Here is a 20,185-nt window from a genome sequence, read left to right on the forward strand (position 1 = left end):
ATGATCTTCATATTCATAACCATTGACAATGTCAATGGCTCCACAGAAAAGAAGACTGCAGGAACTAAATAGCCCTTCCTGCTGCAGTTAATCCAGGTACTATTATAAAAAACACCTTAGCCTTATATTAAAAAAATTTGTCACCTGACTTCATTATTGGGAAAGACTGTACAATTTTATTTAGAATAAACATTCTGAGATGAAAATGTTTCCCCCTCAAAAGAGAGCATTATAAAACATTGTTTTAAGAAATACATCAGCCCAGCTGGCATGGCTTAGTGGTTGAGCATCGACCTATGAACCAAGAAGTCATGGTTCAATTCCCAGTCAGGGCACATACCTGTGTTGTGGGCTGCATCCCCAGTGTGGGGTGTCAGGAGGCAGCCAGTCAATGATTCTCTCTCATCATTGATGTTTCTATCTCTCTCTCCCTCTCCCTTCCTCTCTGAAATCAATAAAAAATATATTTTTTAAAAAGAATATATCAGATGGCCCCTTACTGAAAATTTAAAACGAGAATAATTAATTCAATAACTATTTAATAAAATCCTGTTCAAACATGAAGATTCAAAACATAATAAATGGGAGGATGCTCTGTTTATTCCATATTAGAGGGGGGGGGAAGGAATTCGCAGAAATAAAATCTTCCTAGTAATCCTCATTAAAAAAGTTGACAGGTAACTTTTAGTCCTTAAAACAACATTTAAAAATTTAACGTTTTTAATGGAAATGCTTTGAAATTACATTGCACATTTTCCTAGAATTTTAAAAAAGAAATTTTTGCAGGTGACCAAGTTTTTCTAATGACTGGCGTTCATTATGATCAATTTTTATCCTAAACTGCAGCCTAATGATGCCCAGAGGGACAATCAGGGTATGTGGAGCTCCTTGCTGCTGCACCTCAGCGCCTTGCATTGCTGTGCTTTCACTTCTGGTTTATGACCTTGATGGGTTTTCTCTCCACCACCGCTCTAGGCTGTGACTTCTCAATACTGCTAAAGATGTTGAATAAGATCTGTCATTTACACAACTGATCCTAATTTTGTACTTCCACCAAGAAAAGAACTTAATGTGCTTTTTGAAAATAGTGTGAGACCACAAGGAGGAAAAGATCCACAGCCACTGTGGCATGTATGTTGGCTCATAAAAAAAAAAAAAAAAAAAAAAAAAAAAAAGCTATTGCTTGTCTTCTTGTCTCTAGTTGCAGAGGACTAGGCTAGCTAGTTAATCTGCCCACAGATGATTGTGACAATGAGATGGTAATGATCATGACAAGTGACTGGGATAAGTGTGTCATAGCATCTTCATAATCATAGGAGGGAGGCACAATTAGAATCTTATTTTATAGAGAGGGGAATTAAACTTACAAAGATTAACTGATGTAGATATGGTTACATGAAAAGTCCTCAAACTAGTGTTTGAGCCCAGGCTGATAACTAGAGCTAAGGCTCCTACTCATTCTTTACATTACCTCTGAAGGTCAGGAACTACATTTAAGCTTCTAAAGAAATTACTTACAATTTAGACACAAGTTTTAAAAGAAATGGCTACTGAATTTTAACTATGTCAACTCCTTTAATATATATCTACACTAATAAAAGAGAAAGATGCTAATTGACTGTACCTCCGCTACGCCCACAGCCAATCAGGAGTGCTATGCAAATTAACCCAACAAAGATGGAGGGTAAATTTGCATACGCAGGCGGCGCAGGCAGTGCCCTATGCCGCTGGCTGGATCCAAGCAGCGATAGCGGACCTGGGGCAGTGCCCGACGCCACTGGGTGGGTCCAAGCTGCGATAGGGGACCGGGCAGGCAGCGGGGAGCAGCGCCCAATGCTCCCGGCCGGGTCCAAACCACAATCGCGCCACCTGCCCGGTCCAAGCCGCGATCACGGACCCGTGCAGGTGGCGTGGGGCAGCGCCTGATGCCGCTGGCCGGATCCAAGCCGCAATGGGGGACCAGGCAGGTGGCGGGGGGCAACGCCCTCTGCTGCACGCCGGATCCAAGCCATGATCGCGCCGCCTGCCCGGGTCCAAGCCGAGATGGGGGACTGGGCAGGCGGTGGGGTCCAAGCCACGGGGACCCAGGCAGCCCCTTCCAAGGCCCTCCCGTGGGGTCCAGCAGAGTGAGAAAACTGGCAGCTTAGAGGGCATCGCTCCCTCTGGAGCCCCAGCTTCCGCATCCCAGCTGTGGAAACTGACAACAGGTAGGAGGAAGTCCCACCCACACAGAATCAGCCATTGGTCACACAGCTCAAAGGCCTGACAGCCAGGACTCTCATTCACCTGTATCTCAGACCGTGGCAGTAGAGAGATGGGACTATGTCCAAAGAAAAACTGTTGATACAACGTAGCTCTGCAGCAGAAAGATTCCGACGTTATCGACAGAAAATGTCTGAAGAGCAACCTGCCTCTGATCTTGAAAGAAGGCGACGCCTGCGACAGAATGTATCTGAAGAGCAGCTATTGGAAAAACGTCGCTCTGACGCCGAAAAACACTGGCATCATCGACAGAAAATGTCTAAAGACCAACGTGCCTTTGAAGTTGAAAGAAGGCAGTGGCGAAGACAGAATATGTCTAGAGAACAGTCATCAACAAGTACTAGCAATACTGGTAGGAACTGACTTCTCAGAGAAAATGGAGTACATGAGGATGCAATGCTCGAACATAGTTGTGGTGGAATGACTATTAAATGTGAATTTTGCCTATCACTAAATTTCTCTGATGAAAAACCATCCAATGAGAAATTTACTCAATGTTGTAACAAAGGGAAAGTCTGTCCAAATGATATACATTTTCCAGATTACCCAGCATATTTAAAAACATTAATGACAAACGAAGATTCTGACAGTAAAAATTTCATGGAAAATATTCGATCCATAAAAATTTCATGGAAAATATTCGATCCAAAAAAATTTCATGGAAAATATTTGATCCAATTATTGCATCGCCATCAGGGTATGGGCCATACTATTTTAGAATACACGGACAAGTTTATCACCGTACTGGAACTTTACATCCTTCGGATGGTGATTCTCGGAAGTTTGCTCAACTCTATATTTTGGATACAGCCAAAGCTACAAGTAAAAGATCAGCAATGCCAGAAAACCAGGGCTGCTCAGAAAGACTCATGATCAACATCAACAACCTCATGCATGAAATAAATGAATTAACAAAATCATACAAGATGCTACATGAAGTAGAAAAGGAAGCCCAATCTGAAGCAGCAGCAAAAGGTATATCTCCCACGGAAGTAACTATGGCGATTAAATATGATTGTAACAGTGACCCAAGTAGATACTATTCTCCCCGTGTAACCGAGGTTGCTGTCATATTCAGAAATGAAGATGGAGAACCTCCTTTTGAGAGGGACTTGCTCATTCATTGTAAACCAGATCCCAAGTGCCACTAAAATGAAACAAATCAGTATCCTGTTTCCTACATTAGATGCAATGACATATCCTATTCTTTTTCCACATGGTGAACAAGGCCGGGGAACAGATATTGCATTAAGACTCGGAGACAACAGTGTGATAGACAATAATACTAGATGAAATGTAAGGACACGAGTCACACAAATGCAGTATTATGGATTTCATCTCTCTGTGAGGGACACATTCAATCCTATTTTAAATGCAGGAAAATTAACTCAACAGTTTATTGTGGATTCATATTCAAAAATGGAGGCCAGCCGAAACTGGTTTGGCTCAGTGGATAGAGCTTCGGCCTGCGGACTGAAAGGTCCCAGGTTCGATTCCGGTCAAGGGCATGTACCTTGCTTGCAGGCAAATCCCCAGTGGGGGTTGTGCAGGAGGCGGCTGATCGATGTTTCTCTCTCATCGATGTTTCTAACTCTCTGTCCCTCTCCCTTCCTCTCTGTAAAATATCAATAAAATATATTTTAAAAAAAATGGAGGCCAATCAGATAAATTTCATTAAAGCAAACCAATCTAAGTTGAGAGTTGAAAAATATAGTGGTTTGATGGATTATCTCAAATCTAGATCTGAAAATGAGAATGTGCCGATTGGTAAAATGATAGTACTTCCATCATCTTTTGAGGGTAGCACCACAAATATGCAGCAGCGATATCAGGATGCTCTGGCAACTGTAATGAAGTATGGCAGGCCCGATTTATTTATAACCATGATATACAACCCCTAATGGGCAGATATTACAAACAATTTACAATGCTGGCAAAAAGTTGAAAACAGACCTGACTTGGTAGCCAGAGTTTTTAATATTAAGCTGAATGCTCTTTTAAGTTATATATGTAAATTCCATTTATTTGGCAAAATAATAGCTAAGATTCATGTCATTGAATTTCAGAAACGTGGACTGCCTCATGCTCACATATTATTGATATTAGATAGTGAGTCCAAATTACGTTCAGAAGATGACATTGACCATATAGTTAAGGCAGAAATTCCAGATGAGGACCAGTATCCTCAACTTTTTCAAATTGTAAAATCAAATATGGTACATGGACCATGTGGGATACAAAATCCAAATAGTCCATGTATGGAAAATAGAAAACGTTCAAAGGGATATCCAAAAGAATTTCAAAATGTGACCATTGGAAATATTGATGGATATCCCAAATACAAACGAAGATCTAGTAGTACCATTTCTATTAGAAATAAAATTGTTGATAATACTTGGATTGTCCCTTATAACCTGTACTTGTGCCTCAAATATAACTGTCATATAAATGTTGAAGTCTGTGCATCTATTAGAAGTGTCAAATATCTATTTAAATACATCTATAAAGGGCATGATTGTGCAAATATTCAAATTTCTGAAAGAAATATTATCAATCATGATGAAGTACACAACTTCATTGCTCCAGGTAAGTGAGCGCTCCTGAGACTGTTTGGAGACTTTTTGCAATGCGAATGCATGACCAATCTCATGCAATCATAAGATTAGCTATTCATTTGCCAAATGATCAGAATTTGTATTTTCATGCCGATGACTTTGCTGAAGTTTTAGATAGGGCTAAAAGACATAACCCAACTTTGATGGCTTGGTTCTTAATGAATAGAGAAGACTTTGATGCACATAATTATTATTATTGGGAGATTCCACAGCATTATGTGTTTAATAATTCTTTGTGGACAAAACGCCGAAAGGGTGAGAATAAAGTATTAGGTAGACTGTTCACTGTGAGCTTTAGAGAACCAGAACGATATTACCTTAGACTTATGCTTCTGCATGTAAAAGGTGTGATAAGTTTTGAGGATCTGCGAACTGTAGGAGGTGTAATTTATGATACATTTCATGAAGCTGCTAAACACTGAGGGTTATTACTTGACGACACTATCTGGAAAGACACGATTGACAATGCAGTCATCCTTAATATGCCCAAACAACTACGGCAACTTTTTGCATATATATGTGTGTTTGGATGTCCTTCTGCTCAGACAAATTATGGGATGAGAATAAATCTCATTTTATTGAAGATTTCTGTTGGAAACTGCACCGAAGAGAAGGTGCCTGTGTGAACTGTGAAATTCATGCCCTTAACGAAATTCAGGAGGTATTCACATTGCATGGAATGAAATGATCACATTTCAAACTTCCAGACTATCCTTTATTAATGAATGCAAATACATGTGATGAATTGTACGAGAAACAACAGGCAGAGGTTTTGATCAATTCTCTGAATGATGAACAGTTGGCAACCTTTCAGACTGTAACTTCAGCCATCGAAGATCAAACTGTACACCCCAAATGCTTTTTCTTGGATGGTCCAGGTGGTAGTGGAAAAACATATTTGTATAAAGTTTTATATATTATATTAGAGGTCATGGTGGTACTGTTTTACCCACGGCATCTACAGGAATTGCTGCAAATTTACTTCTTGGTGGAAAAACCTTTCATTCCCAATATAAATTACCAATTCCATTAAATGAAACTTCAATTTCTAGACTCGACATAGAGCGAAGTTGCTAAAAGCATTAAAAAGGCCCAACTTCTTATTATTGGTGAATGCACCATGGCATCCAGTCATGCTATAAACGCCATAGACAGATTACTAAGAGAAATTATGAATTTGATTGTTGCATTTGGTGGAAAAGTTCTCCTTCTTGGAGGGGATTTTCGACAATGTCTCAGTATTGTGCCGCATGCTATGTGATCGGCCATAGTACAATCGAGTTTAAAGTAATGTGATGTTTGGGGATGTTTCAGAAAGTTGTCTCTTAAAACAAATATGAGATCAGAAGATTATGCTTATAGCGAATGGTTAGTAAAACTTGAAGATGGCAAACTTGATAGCAGTTTTCATTTAGAAATGGATATTATTGAAATCCCCCATGAAATGATCTGTAATGGATCTATTATTGAAGCCACCTTTGGAAATAGTATATCTATAGATAATATTAAAAATATATCTAAACGTGCGATTCTTTGTCCAAAAAATGAGCATGTTCAAAAATTAAATGAAGAAATTTTGGATATACTCGATGGAGATTTTCACACCTATTTGAGTGATGATTCCATTGACTCAACAGATGATGCTAAAAAGGAAAATTTTCCCATTGGATTGCTTAATAGTATTACTCCTTCAGGAATGCCGTGTCATAAATTAAAATTGAAAGTGGGTGCAATCATCATGCTATTGAGAAATCTTAATAGTAAATGGGGTCTTTGTAATGGTACCAGATTTATTATCAAAAGATTACGACCTAACATTATCAAAGCTGAAGTATTAACAGGATCTGCAGAGTGAGAGGTTGTTCTGATTCCAAGAATTGATTTGTCCTCATCTGACATTGGCCTCCCATTTAAATTAATTTGACGACAGTTTCCCGTGATGCCAGCATTTGCAATGACTATTAATAAATCACAAGGACAAACTCTAGACAGAGTAGGAATATTCCTACCTGAATCCGTTTTCACACATGGTCAGTTATATGTTGCTTTCTCCCGAGTTCGAAGAGTATGTGACGTTAAAGTTAAAGTTGTAAATACTTTATCCCAAGGAAAATTAGTCAAGCACTCTGAAAGTGTTTTCACTCTTAATGTGGTATACAGGGAGATATTAGAATAAGTTTAATCACTTTATCAGTCATTATTTGCATCAATGTTGTTTTTATATCATGAGTTTGTTATTATATCATTTTGTTATTGTTTATTTATTAATAAAATTATGTATTATTTTCATATGCATTGTACTCATTTCCTTTTATCTCTCACACTTTTATTATAGAGAAAGGGCAAATAGCAATATTAAAATATTTCCTCTAATTAATTCCCTTTCAATATGCACGAATTTTGTGCACCAGGCCACTAGTATACATATATATTTTGCTTTATTGAGCTTGCTTTAAGAGGCCTCATTTTGTTTATTTATCTGTTACTTAAAAATCAAGATGTTGGGAGAAACCAAGATGGCGGCATAGGTAAACACCTAAACTGCTGCCTCGCACAACAATTTCAAAACTACAACTAAAAGACAGAACGGACACCATCCAGAACCACAGGAAAGCTGGCTGAGTGAAAATTCTACAACTAGAAGGAAAAAGAAAAGCTCACAGAGAATTGGAGGTACGGCAAAGGGGCTTTGTGTGCGCAGAGAGGAAGGGCGGCTGAGAGCCTGGCTGACTTTCTCTGGCGGAAGGGGGAAGGAAGCCTCCGACCGCACTGAACCCCAGTTCTGACTGCACTGAACCCCAGTTCCGGGCGAACCCCTGGGGACCCACGCTCTTACGGGGGGAGTCTGGACTCTCGGGCGGAGACTCGAGCTGGGAAAGGCAGAAGTCTGAAGGCGCACACGGGCCAGTGCGCACAAAGGCTGCGGAGGTTGCCACAGGCTTTCCCTAGTGGAAAGGAGTCAGAGGATCCTGACTGCACTGAGCCCCAGTTCTGACTGCAGTGAACCCCAGTTCCAGGTGAGCCCCTGGGGTCCCACGCTCTTGTCGGGGGAGTCTGGACTCTCGGGCGGAGAATCGGGAGCCGGGGAAGGCGGAGGACTGAAAGTGCGCACGCGCGCGCGTGCCAGTGCGCACAAAAGCTGCGGAGGTTGCCACAGGCTTTCCCTAGTGGAAGGGAGTCAGAGGCTCCTGACGGCACTGGGCCCCAGTTCTGACTGCGGTGAACCCCAGTTCCAGGCGAGCCCCTGGGGACCCACGCTCTTGTGGGGGGAGTCTGGACTCTCAGGCGGAGACTCGGGCTGGGGAAGGCGGAGGACTGAAAGCGCACATGCGCGCAAGGGCAAGGCTGACAGGAAGCCAAGACTGAGACTCCACCCCATCCAAGCTGAGCACAGAGCCTATTGCAATTTGGCAAGTCTAATCCTATAAGGCTGTCTCCAGCACCGAACTTCTCCCAGCATAGACACAGCTGATCCTTACAGCCAACTGGCCCGGAGGTCAATTCTTCCCAGTGATACCAACAACAATAAAGACTTAATTACAACAAGGCTGTACACACAGTCCACAAAGGGGTGCACCAAGAGTGTCCACCTCAGGTTAACTGGGGAAGCAGACCCACTGGGCCATATTGGAAACCTAGCACAAATATCTACCTTACCAACTCAGGGAATCAGTGAAAATGCGGGGTCAAAGAATCAGATCACAAACGAAAGAAATGGAGGAAAACAAACGACTGGATATAGAATTCAAAACCACGGTTATAAGACTTTTTAAGAATATCCTAGAAAAGGCCGATAAATATAACGAGACCCTCGAAGATATGAAAAAGGACCAACTAGAAATTAAACATACACTGACAGAAATAAAAAATATTATACAGAGACCCAGAAACAGAATAGAGGAACACAAGAATCAAGTCAAAGAATTGAAATACAAAGAAGCAAAAAACACTCAACCGAAAAAGCAAAAAGCAAAAAAAAAAATCCAAAAAGTTGAAGATAATGTAAGAAGACTCTGGGACAACTTCAAGTGTACCAACATCAGAATTATGGGGGTGCCAGAAGAAGAGAGAGAGCAAGATACTGAAAACCTATTTGAAGAAATAATCACCGAAAACTTCCCCCACCTGGTGAAAGAAATAGACTTACAAGTCCAGGAAGCCCACAGAACCCCAAACAAAAGGAATCCAAAGAGGACCACACCAAGACACATCATAATTAAAATGCCAAGAGCAAAAGACAAAGAGAGAATATTAAAAGCAGCAAGAGAAAAACAGTTAATTACCTACAAGGGAGCACCCATACGACTGTCAGCTGACTTCTCAACAGAAACTATGCAGGCCAGACGGGAGTGGCAAGAAATTTTCAATGTGATGAATAGCAAGAACCTACAACCAAGATTACTCTACCCAGCAAAGCTATCATTCAGAATTGAAGGGCAGATAAAGAGCTTCACAGATAAGAAAAAGCTGAAGGAGTTCATCACCACCAAACCAGTATTATATGAAATGCTGAAAGGTATTCTTAAAGAAGAGGAAGAAGAAAAAAGTAAAGAGAAAAATTATGAACAACAAATACATATCTATCAACAAGTGAACCTAGAAATCAAGTGAATTAAAAACCTGAGGAACAGAATAATCTGGTGAATATAATAGAATCAGGGGCATAGAAAGGAAGTGGACTGATAATTCTCAGGGGGAAAGGGGTATGGGGGGTTCATGAAGAGACTGGACAAAAATCATACACCTATGGCTGAGGACAGTGGGGGGGAGGTAAGGGCAGAAGGTGGGGTGGGAAATGGGTGGAGGGGAGCTATGGGGAGAAAAAGGAGAAATAATTGTTATAATCTGAATAAAGATTTATTTAAAAAAAAAATCAAGATGTTAAAATAAATCTGCTGACTGATACTATCATACTATCACTTTAAGTTTATAAAATTCCCATTGCCAATTCCCCCATATTGAATTACACTATGTTGTGTTTAAGTTATAAAAGTGTCATTGTCCTTATCATATTTAATTCATTGCTTAATTTACTAATTTTGGAAGTTCAGTAGAATCTCATATTCACACCCCAGGGCACATCTCTGAGTTCAGAGATAGCCCTGAGGGCTCAAGGATTACATTTATCCCACATGTGTGTTCCTTTGGTCTGCACAGTGATTTCAAAAAATTTAATTAATTTAAGACATTTAAAAATGAGATTTCATATAAATTGTAAATTCCTGCCTACTCTTAAAGAACGAAAAGATTGGTATCTTTTTAACTCGAAGTATCTTTTGTAGCTTTCTTCATTCAACTCAGTTCTAAAGAACAGGTAACTCCACCAAATCAATACTTTGTAATGTCATTTTCCTAGCAAGCAAATTTGATATTGCAAAGTTTATGAGATAGAGAGAAAAAGACAGAGACTGCTTTTAATAAAATATTTTCTATAAGTAACAATAACTTCACTTTCACATTATATAAACAAATATATCACTAAACAACAAATATATTACTAAAATTAAAAACTAAATATTTTTTAATTTAAATAGAAATTATTTTTTCTTAAATCTTTATTGTTGAAAGTATTACATATGTCCTCTTTTTCCCCCCATTGACCTCTTCTAGCCTGCCCCATCCCTGCTGCAGGCCTTCACCCCCCCTATTGCCAGTGTCCATGGGTTATGCATACAAGGTCTTTGGTTGTTCCCTTCCCTCCCTCTCACTCACCCTCTCTCCCCCACCTGCCCTCTGAGATTCTACAGTCTGTTTCATGCTTCTATGTCTCTGGATCTATTTTGTCCAAACATTTATTTTGTTCAATAGATTACACATAGTAGTGAGATCATGTGATACTTGTCTTTCTCTGACTGGCTTATTTCACTTAGCATAATGCTCTCCAGGTCCCTCCATGCTGTCTCAAAGGATAAGAGATCCTTCTGCTGCATAGGATTCCATGGTGTAAACGTTAACACAGCTTTTTTACCCACTTATCTGCTGATGGGCACGTGGGCTGTTTCCAGATCTTAGCTATTATAATTTGTGCTGCTATGAACATAGGGGTGCAAACATTCTTTCTGATTGGTGTTTCAGGTTTCTTAGGATATATTCCTAGAAGTGGGATCACTGGGTCAAATGGCAGTTCCGTATTTTTTGAGGAAACTCTACACTGTTTTCCACAATGGTTGCACCAGGCTGCATTCCCACCAGCAGTGTACTAGGATTCCCTTTTCTCCACATCCTTGCCAGCACTTGTCATTGATTGATTTGTTGATAGCCATTCTGACAGCTGTGAGGTGATACCTCATTGTGGTTTTAATTTGCATCTCTCTGATGACCAGTGACTTTGAGCATTTTTTCAAATGTCTCTTGTCTGTTTATATATACACTTTGGAAAGTTACATAGTGGTAAGTGTAATGGAGAAATATCAGGCAAGGACAGCAGGTAGGGAATTACAGGAAATTAGAGTTACTTTATATTGGTGATCAGAGAAGTATGTTTAATAATGTATGTATGGACCTAATGCCTTCAAACCGAATAGCCTTTTTATAACAGGTTATCACTACAATCATCATGATTATCATCATTTCACAGAGATCAGGTGAACACAACTGGACAGACTGCCAGTCAGTCAGCCTCATGTGTTATCCTCACACAGTACCAAGAACAGAGATTCAGTCTTGAAAAGGTTGGTTATTATGCTGCTTTGTTTCTGAAACCACTGCGAGAAAATGTTAAATATAATGTACCCCAAGTTTTACTGGTGTTTTTCAGCACACAGAATTTTTAAAGGCTACATGGGCAAAGGTCGAATCTTGGAGACACTTTAACCTGAAAGGAGAAAATAAAATAAATCCTGAGGCTGATGGCTTCTCTCAAAAACAGCGGAAGAAAATAAAAGACTGAAGACCTGAGGTAAAACTAAATAGAACTATCTCACCATCTTAAAATATGAATGGGAAATTCAGAAGTTAGAGAAAAATATGACTGTCACTAATCTAATGAATGGGGAAAGTAACACTCAAAAATGAGTACATTTTCTATTACTTATAAATATGTATCCTTCCAAAATCATGAGATATGTACATTTTCTAAAAATAATTGTCTCAATATAACATGGGGTTATTTGCTACATAACGCTAAGAAATCAATCAGCTTGGAAACCATAAAATAACTTCAAAACTGCTAGTCCATATCCAAGCATACAGACATGCTTAAACAAGCTGTTTTGTTACATATAGATTTTTTAAAAATCATATTTTTCATGTGTATCTGCTTATTTTAAAAGGTCATAAACAAAACCCAGATGTGCTTATAGACTCCACAAAATTCCCAGACTTAAATGAATAGTCACTGAACAGGAAATTTCAGACCATTTTCACAAGCATTTACCATTATCTTAAGCTAACAAGGCTGCCTTTACAGCAAAGCATATTTTCAAATGTAAGGTAAATTACCAAGTAGAACTGTTCTCTTTTAGTGAGTTTGGATTTGAGAAGATGAATTCTATAGGTGAGTAAGACCTAAATACTCAAGATATTACTGTGACACCCCTGTGCACCTTAATTTTAGACTTGTGGGGAATAAACAAGCAGATAATACCAGGAACAAAGTTTATACAAGACTGTAATCCTTACCCCTGTGCTGCACTCTGCTTCAATAGAAACCTTTCCACTAGGCTCAATAATCTCATAAACCCTGTTAGAGAAGCTACATTTCTACTATTCAAACTCAAATCCAGACTGATTAGGTTGATATAGCAACTTTCTTAATCTCTTTTTCAAAAGAGAATTAGTCTGCCTGAATTTTGAATCTAACTCTACTTTCTTTGAAATAGTAGATTTAACCATTTTCCTTAGTCAAGGTAAAATTAGGTTCTGGTTTAAACAAGAAAGAAACACTAAAAGGAAAAAAAATACTATAAAAGAAGAAAACAATGAGACTTTTTGTTTGCATTTATTAACAATCTTACTGTCAGATTTTAATATCCTAATGAATACTCTATAAGTTATTCTTTGTTTTTACTTATCTGACTACCTTTGGAATAGTTAGCTGTTTACTAAAACTGTGGTGAAAATTGTCCTTTAATCATCCATCATTTGTTTTTAAAGCAAATGCTTTATTTACAAAAGCATCACCCAGCTGGAGTGGCTCAGTGGTTGAGCTTCAACCTATGAACCAGGAGGTCATGGTTCGATTTCAGATCAGGACACATGCCCAGAATTGCAGGCTTGATCTGACCCCCAGCAGGAGCTGTGCAGGAGGCAGCTGATCAATGATTCTCTTTCATCATTGGTGTTTCTACCTCTCCCTCTCCTTTCTTCTCTGAAATCAATAAACAATATATTTAAAAAGCTTCATTTGCTTTTTATATAGCAAATAGGACAGGTATTTGTTTTAAATGACTGTATTACTTCAATTAAAAATATTTAATGTTCTAAAATCCATCCAAATAAATTTAAAAATATATTTTTTTAGGTTTTGTGTTACATTTAAATATATTGAAAATATAACCTCCCTAAAGACATGATGTATAGTAGATGCTCAATATCTATATTAAAATAAATAAACCAATACATTTATAAATGAATTTATCTGTAAAGCTTTTTCTCCTTTAAAAAACACCTTTGATGTTAACCTTAATTTAACTATGCAACACTCTAATTCAATGATCTGTAAGCATTTTTTATTGTTTGCCCTATTGGTAAAACTTTTTAGCACAGTCCTCCATATATACATTTTTGTAAGTTTTATATACTTATCTTTAGTAACATATTAAATATATTGTAAACTCATACATACAAAGAAACCAATTTTAAAATAAAGATACAGTAATCAAGGTCTGGTTAAATTTAAAATTATTTTGATATGTGATTTTAATGCTTGTCCTGGCTGTAATAGATATAAATGAAAGGAGAGGATCAATGGCTATGACTATCACATTATAAAACTCTTTTTTTCAACTCCCTCCATAATCTTTCATCTTTCATGAATTTTAGCTTACATATTTTCATTTTCCCTGAAGCTAGGTGATTTGTGCCAAGTACCACAAGATGATTCATTTATATTTATAACCAATGGGCTTAGGATAAACTATAGTTTGAACAATTTTTTTAAAGTTTGGTAAAACTGCTGCAATATTCATGTGTATGCAAATAAAATAATTTTTATGACTGAAATCATTTGTAGCAATTAAATCAAAATGATGGGAACATTTTCTTGATATTTTCCCTCAAATACTTTTTCTAAGCTGAACTTTCTTTGAAAGCAGTTAATTCAAATTGATTGTTAAAATGTCACCTTTGCCCTGAGAGAGTAATTTTTTAAAAATTTCCCCCAAAACTTCTGATAAGTATATCTCAAAAGTTTCCCAACAAATGCACCTAGTAATTTTCCTAGGATATATGAATCTACAACTTTTCCAGATAATACCAAAATGTCTTCAAAGGTAGTTGTACAAATTTACCTTTTCTTTGTTGTTTTCTCTATGTTACTGTGGTCATTTTTACTATAGCCAAAAGAGCAATTATTTCACCCAATGGCATATGTGTTTTTATTTTTTTTTATTTTAAGAAAGCACACAATAGCATATGACTTTAAATTTCTTTTTAAATTAATAAATTGAAAGGTTTACAATCATGTTCTGCTTAGTGTTTAAGTATCTTGCTGGCCATGAGGGTGTCATACACTCATTAGCTGATACATCAATGCACAATAAGACTTATGTTAAAATTCATCATTAAGATGATGTAGTATCATATATAATATGCTATTTTTTTTAGAATATTAGCACCTATATTCATGATGGTTTATCCCAGGAATGCAATATTGGCTTAACATTCAAAACCAATAAAAGAATTCACTGTATTAATATATTTAAAAAGAAACACCATAAAATAAGAATATTTCAGATCCAAATAGTTACTCCAAGAAGGGAAAGCCCCCAGGAATTTCCTTCTACATTCTAACTTGTGGAAAAAACAGCATGATTAAGAAGCCCTAAATATTACAATGTCTGTACTAGGTGTATTTTATTCAATGTGATTATGACACCAAAAAAACTGGATTCACTTTTGTTTCTGAAAGGAACTCTAGTAACTCAAGATAAGAGTAGAATATCTTCCTGCCTAATAATTACCACATTATAAACCCATGACATATGATTATACTACTTTTGTAACCAGATGTAAAGGTCAGGGGGAAAATAAATATTATCATTACTATGTCTTTAAGATTCAATATCTTATCTTTAAAAGAAATACTCAACAAAGAAGTGGTATTCATTTGAAGCTGTAGTAATGATTAAGGCAAAATAATTGTTTAAGTTCAATGAATCTGAAGTTGTCTTGTTATTTTATCAAGTACATTTAATAGTGATAGATGCATACGCAAAAATGAATTTAAAACTGGGACTTCTAAATTATATCCATTATTTCTTACTCTAAAAACTTCTGGAACTTAGAGGTGACAGATATGTCTGAAAGTTCTCTTTGCCAACTAAAACAAGGACAACCCATCTAAGTTATGAACTGTCATTAGTAATTTAGCAGAGCTAGAAGGCAGTTCAGCCGAGTAGACAGAAAATTAAAACATGGGCAGCTCCTGATTGGAAATTTATTCATAGCAGGTAATGATATAGCACAGTCAGGATCCCTGGCATTACTCAGAGTGAGAGATTTAATTCTGAAAACTTTGATGATGGTTCTTGAATCAGAGATTATAAATGGTGACAGGTTGTGACATACAGATAGGATGAAATGAGCATCAGCAACATATCTCTACAGAAGCTGATTCTATATAAGATCAATGTAATTTCAAAAATTATTACAAGTTTTCAAAAAAGAGGCTTAGGCCTTAGGTAAACCATGTACCATTTTCATCTATACTTTTCAATGGAGTATAATATTAATCAACATATCTAAGGTAAGGATAGGAAAATAACTCATTTTAAAATATGAAATATTCATTGTAGTTTCTGAATTCATCTGAATGAGGAACAAACCTAAAATTATAGGCAAAGTAGCTATTCTATGGAAAGGGTCATAGTGAAGGCTTGGGTTTCCTTGTGTATATTCATATCAGGGTTATTCATTAAAGGCAGTTACATACAATTTATGTTATTTACATTTATAAAGAATGTAAATAACTTTTATGTTGAATTTTGTGTGCTTTTTTATATTTTCTAATTATTGACAATAGCATTATTTTTAAAAGAAAAATGTATTTTTTTAAATTGCCTATTTCAGCTATAACTCTCTACCACAGAAATACAGGTAAGAAAAATCGTATTCCCACATAGACAGGTATTACAATACATCTCTTTAGAATTTTTAAAGTAGCATATTCAGTGTGTGAGACCAACTTGTTAGATATGGGAATTTTAAAACATAGCCCTATAATTATTTAATGTTCCTTCCATCGAAAGGAGGGGTCTGTGTCCCCTACCCCCTGAATCTGTAACTGACCAATAGTTTACAGCAGAAATGATGTGTCAATTTCCAGATCCAGACCTTAAGAAATGGCTGCCTGAATGTCTGTCTTTTGAAACTCTCACTCTTGTGAGATAACCAGGTAGCCAGTAGAGTGGGCTAAAATGAGAGGAACTGAGGCCCTTTTAACCCACAGTGGTGGCTGAACTCCCAGTTGACAGCCAGGGTCAAATGTCAGTCATGTGAGTGAAGCATCTTTAAAGTGAAGGCTCCACCCCCAAATGAAGTCACTCCATCAGACATAACATGGAAAAGAGCTGTCTGGCTGAATTATGGCCAAACTGTCGATATAGAAACAAAATGAACAACTGCTGTTGTCTCAAGTCACTAAATTTTGGCCTGGTTTGTTAAGCAGCAAAGATAACCAAAAGAGCGGAGATGGATTTGAATCATGAATGCTCATTATAAAATGGCTTTCATATTACAGGAAAGCAATGCTACATTACATATGCCATAACCAATCAGGATAGAAGGAAGGAAATATAAAAAGCCTGATAAATGTCATCAGGCTAATATACATTTTGTCAATAGTTTTTAATAAATTGCACATAATGTTGAGAAAATAATTCCAATAGTATGAGGAACTATTTTATATATTGAAGAATCTAAGTATGTAAGAAATTTAACTTTGGTGATATGTATTGGCTTTGTAACCAATAGTATAAACCCTGATAGGAAATACTACTTCTTTAAAATTTGGAAAATTTTGTTGTAAAATAAAACAATATCCAGAATAATACAAATTGATTGTTAAGAGGAACTAAGCCTATAGGACAAAGTAAAGTAAACAATTAGTAAAAATAAATAATAAGCTAAAACTATAATATACATTATTATCAAAAGTAAGCACTTGAGAAAGATTAAAAGTTACTTTAATAACAAAAGAAAACATGATTAAATAAAAATTTTTTTAACTATTGATTGCTATAGTAGAAATTCTTAAAACAATTATGTATAATCCCTTTCCTTTAGAAAATTAATAACTTGAAATGGACTTAGAGCTTATGGTGCAGAAAAATATATTATAATAAATATTTTAGTAAAATACAGAATAATTTTACAAAATAAAATATGCCCACTGAATGTATTTCTTTTTAAAACACAGTTCTACAGAAGAATAATTACTTTAGAATCAAATTTAACCATTTAATGTATTTCTTTCATAAGGCACAGTTCTACAGGATAGAGTTAACTCTTATTCACTCACTTACAGAAAGAGAGACTAAAAAAGCAATCCCATTTTCCATCGCACCAAAAAAATTAAGATACTTAGGAATAAACCTAACCAAGGAGGTAAAAGACCTATATGCGGAAAACTACAGGACACTGAAAAAAGAGATAGAGGAAGATGTAAACAGATGGAAGAACATACCATGTTCATGGATTGGTAGAATCAACATTATTAAAATGTCCATACTACCCAAAGCAATCTATAGATTCAATGCACTCCCCATTAAAATACCAACAGCATATCTCACAGACCTAGAAAGAACTCTCCAAAAATTCATCTGGAATAAAAAAAGACCCCGAATAGCCACAGCAATCCTGAGAAAGAAGAATAAAGTAGGAGGGATCTCAATACCAGATTTCAAGCTGTATTACAAAGCCACTGTCATCAAAACAGCCTGGTACTGGCACAAGAACAGACATATAGATCAATGGAACAGAATAGAGAATCCAGATATCGACCCAAACCAATATGCGCATTTAATATTTGACAAAGGAGGCATGAGCATACAATGGAGTCAAGACAGTCTCTTTAATAAATGGTGTTGGGAAAATTGGACAGATACATGCAAAAAAATGAAACTAGATCACCAACTTACACCATACACAAAAATAAACTCAAAATGGGTACAGGACTTAAATATAAGACGGGAAACCATAAAAATACTGGAGGAATCCACAGGCAGCAAAATCTCAGACATATGCCAAAAGAACTTTTTCACTGATACTGCCCCTAGGGCAATGGAAGCCAAAGAGAAAATAAACAAATGGGACTACATCAAAATAAAAACCTTTTTCACAGCAAAAGAAACCATCAACAAAACAAGAAACCCCACTGTATGGGAGAACATATTTGCAAATGTTATCACTGATAAAGGTTTAATCTCCAACATCTACAGGCAGCTTATACAACTTAATAAAAGGAAGATAAATGATCCAATAAAAAAATGGGCAACAGACCTAAATAGAATCTTTTCGAAAGAAGACAGAAGGAGGGCCAAGAGACACATGAAAACATGCTCAAAGTCACTAATTATCCGAGAGATGCAAATCAAAACGACAATGCGATACCATCTCACACCTGCCAGAATGGCTATCATTAACAAATCAACCAACGACAAGTGTTGGCGAGGATGCGGAGAAAAAGGAACCCTCGTGCACTGCTGGTGGGAATGCAGACTGGTGCAGCCACTGTGGAGAACAGTATGGAGTTTCCTCAAAAAACTGAAAATGGAACTCCCATTTGACCTAGTAATCCCACTCCTGGGAATATATCCTAAGAAACTAGAAACACCAATCAGAAAGGATATATGCACCCCTATGTTCATAGCAGCACAATTTACCATAGCTAAGATTTGGAAACAGCCTAAGTGCCCGTCAGCAGATGACTGGATCAGAAAACTATGGTACATCTACACAATGGAATACTATGCTGCCATAAAAAAGAAGGAATTACTACCATTTGTAGGCATCTGGATGGAATTAGAGAACATTATGCTAAGTGAAATAAGCCAGTCAATGAAAGAAAAATACCACATGATCTCACTCATTTGGGGATAATGAAAAACATTATAAACTGATGAACAAAAAGATAGATACAGAGGCAGTAAAGCATCAAACAGACTGTCAAATTACAGCAGTAAGGTTAGGGAGAGGTGGGGGAAACAAGAGATCAACTGAAGGACTTATATGCATGTATATAAGAGTAACCAATGGATGCAAAACATTGGGGGGTGAGGCATGTATGGGAGTGGGGTGGGGGGGGCAATGGTAAGATATGTACACATATAATACCTTAATAAAAAAAATAAAAAAAGAAAAGAAAAGAAAAGAAAAGAAAAGAAAAGAAAATAGTCAGTGGGCTAATGAAGAACTGATACAAAAAAACAAAAAAAACAAAAAAACTCTTATTCACTCAAATATGAGCCAGAGAATTGAATTAATTATACTTCCTGTCCATAATCAACATTTATAAGATTTAGTCAATAATGTAATTAGTGGAGTTATATCACAAAATTAGAACAGGTTTAGTCCTTTTCACTTGTTATAAATCCATACTATAAAAGGCAACAGTGAAAAAAAATGATCAAAACACCAAATACCTTTACAGAGAGAATTGTATTTTCTACCGCCTTCTTAAAATGAAAAAACTGAGAGCCAGAGTGATTAATTGATTTATAGGAGAGTGAAGCTAGGCCTGGAACCCTGCCATCCGCTTTTGCCTCCTGTGTTTTTTCTCATACATTATTCTGCTTCAGCTGGCATGAGTGATTCCTATATGGCTATGAAACACACAATCATGTAGGATATTAAGAAAAGAGTGTAGCAAAACAATTTCGTCCATATAGAAGTCATCTAATTTGTACTGAAAAACTAGAATCCTTCATTTCATCAAATTTATTGCTGAAGCATTTTTCTACACTACTCAGTTTCCAGTATGTGAATGTTTGTGTAATATAAAACATCCAAAAAATTAATTAAATTCTTTCCAAAACACTTATTATTAAAAAATTTAGTTATACCTTACTTTTAATATGCCTGATAATGACTTTCATTATATTTTTCCATATGATAAATTGTGGAACAAGTTGAGAGTATTTTGGCTTTTT

The 20,185-nt window shown here is 36.6% G+C and overlaps 1 protein-coding gene across 1 annotated transcript in view; it reads right to left on the bottom strand.

Annotated features, from left to right (window-relative positions):
- The window catches only part of GBE1 (1,4-alpha-glucan branching enzyme 1), a 385,578-nt gene that overhangs the window by 162,407 nt on the left and 202,986 nt on the right, over positions 1–20,185 (bottom strand). The window lies entirely within an intron of this gene.

This window comes from Plecotus auritus (assembly GCF_963455305.1).
Source record: "Plecotus auritus genome assembly, chromosome: 2".
Taxonomy (NCBI): domain Eukaryota; kingdom Metazoa; phylum Chordata; class Mammalia; order Chiroptera; family Vespertilionidae; genus Plecotus; species Plecotus auritus.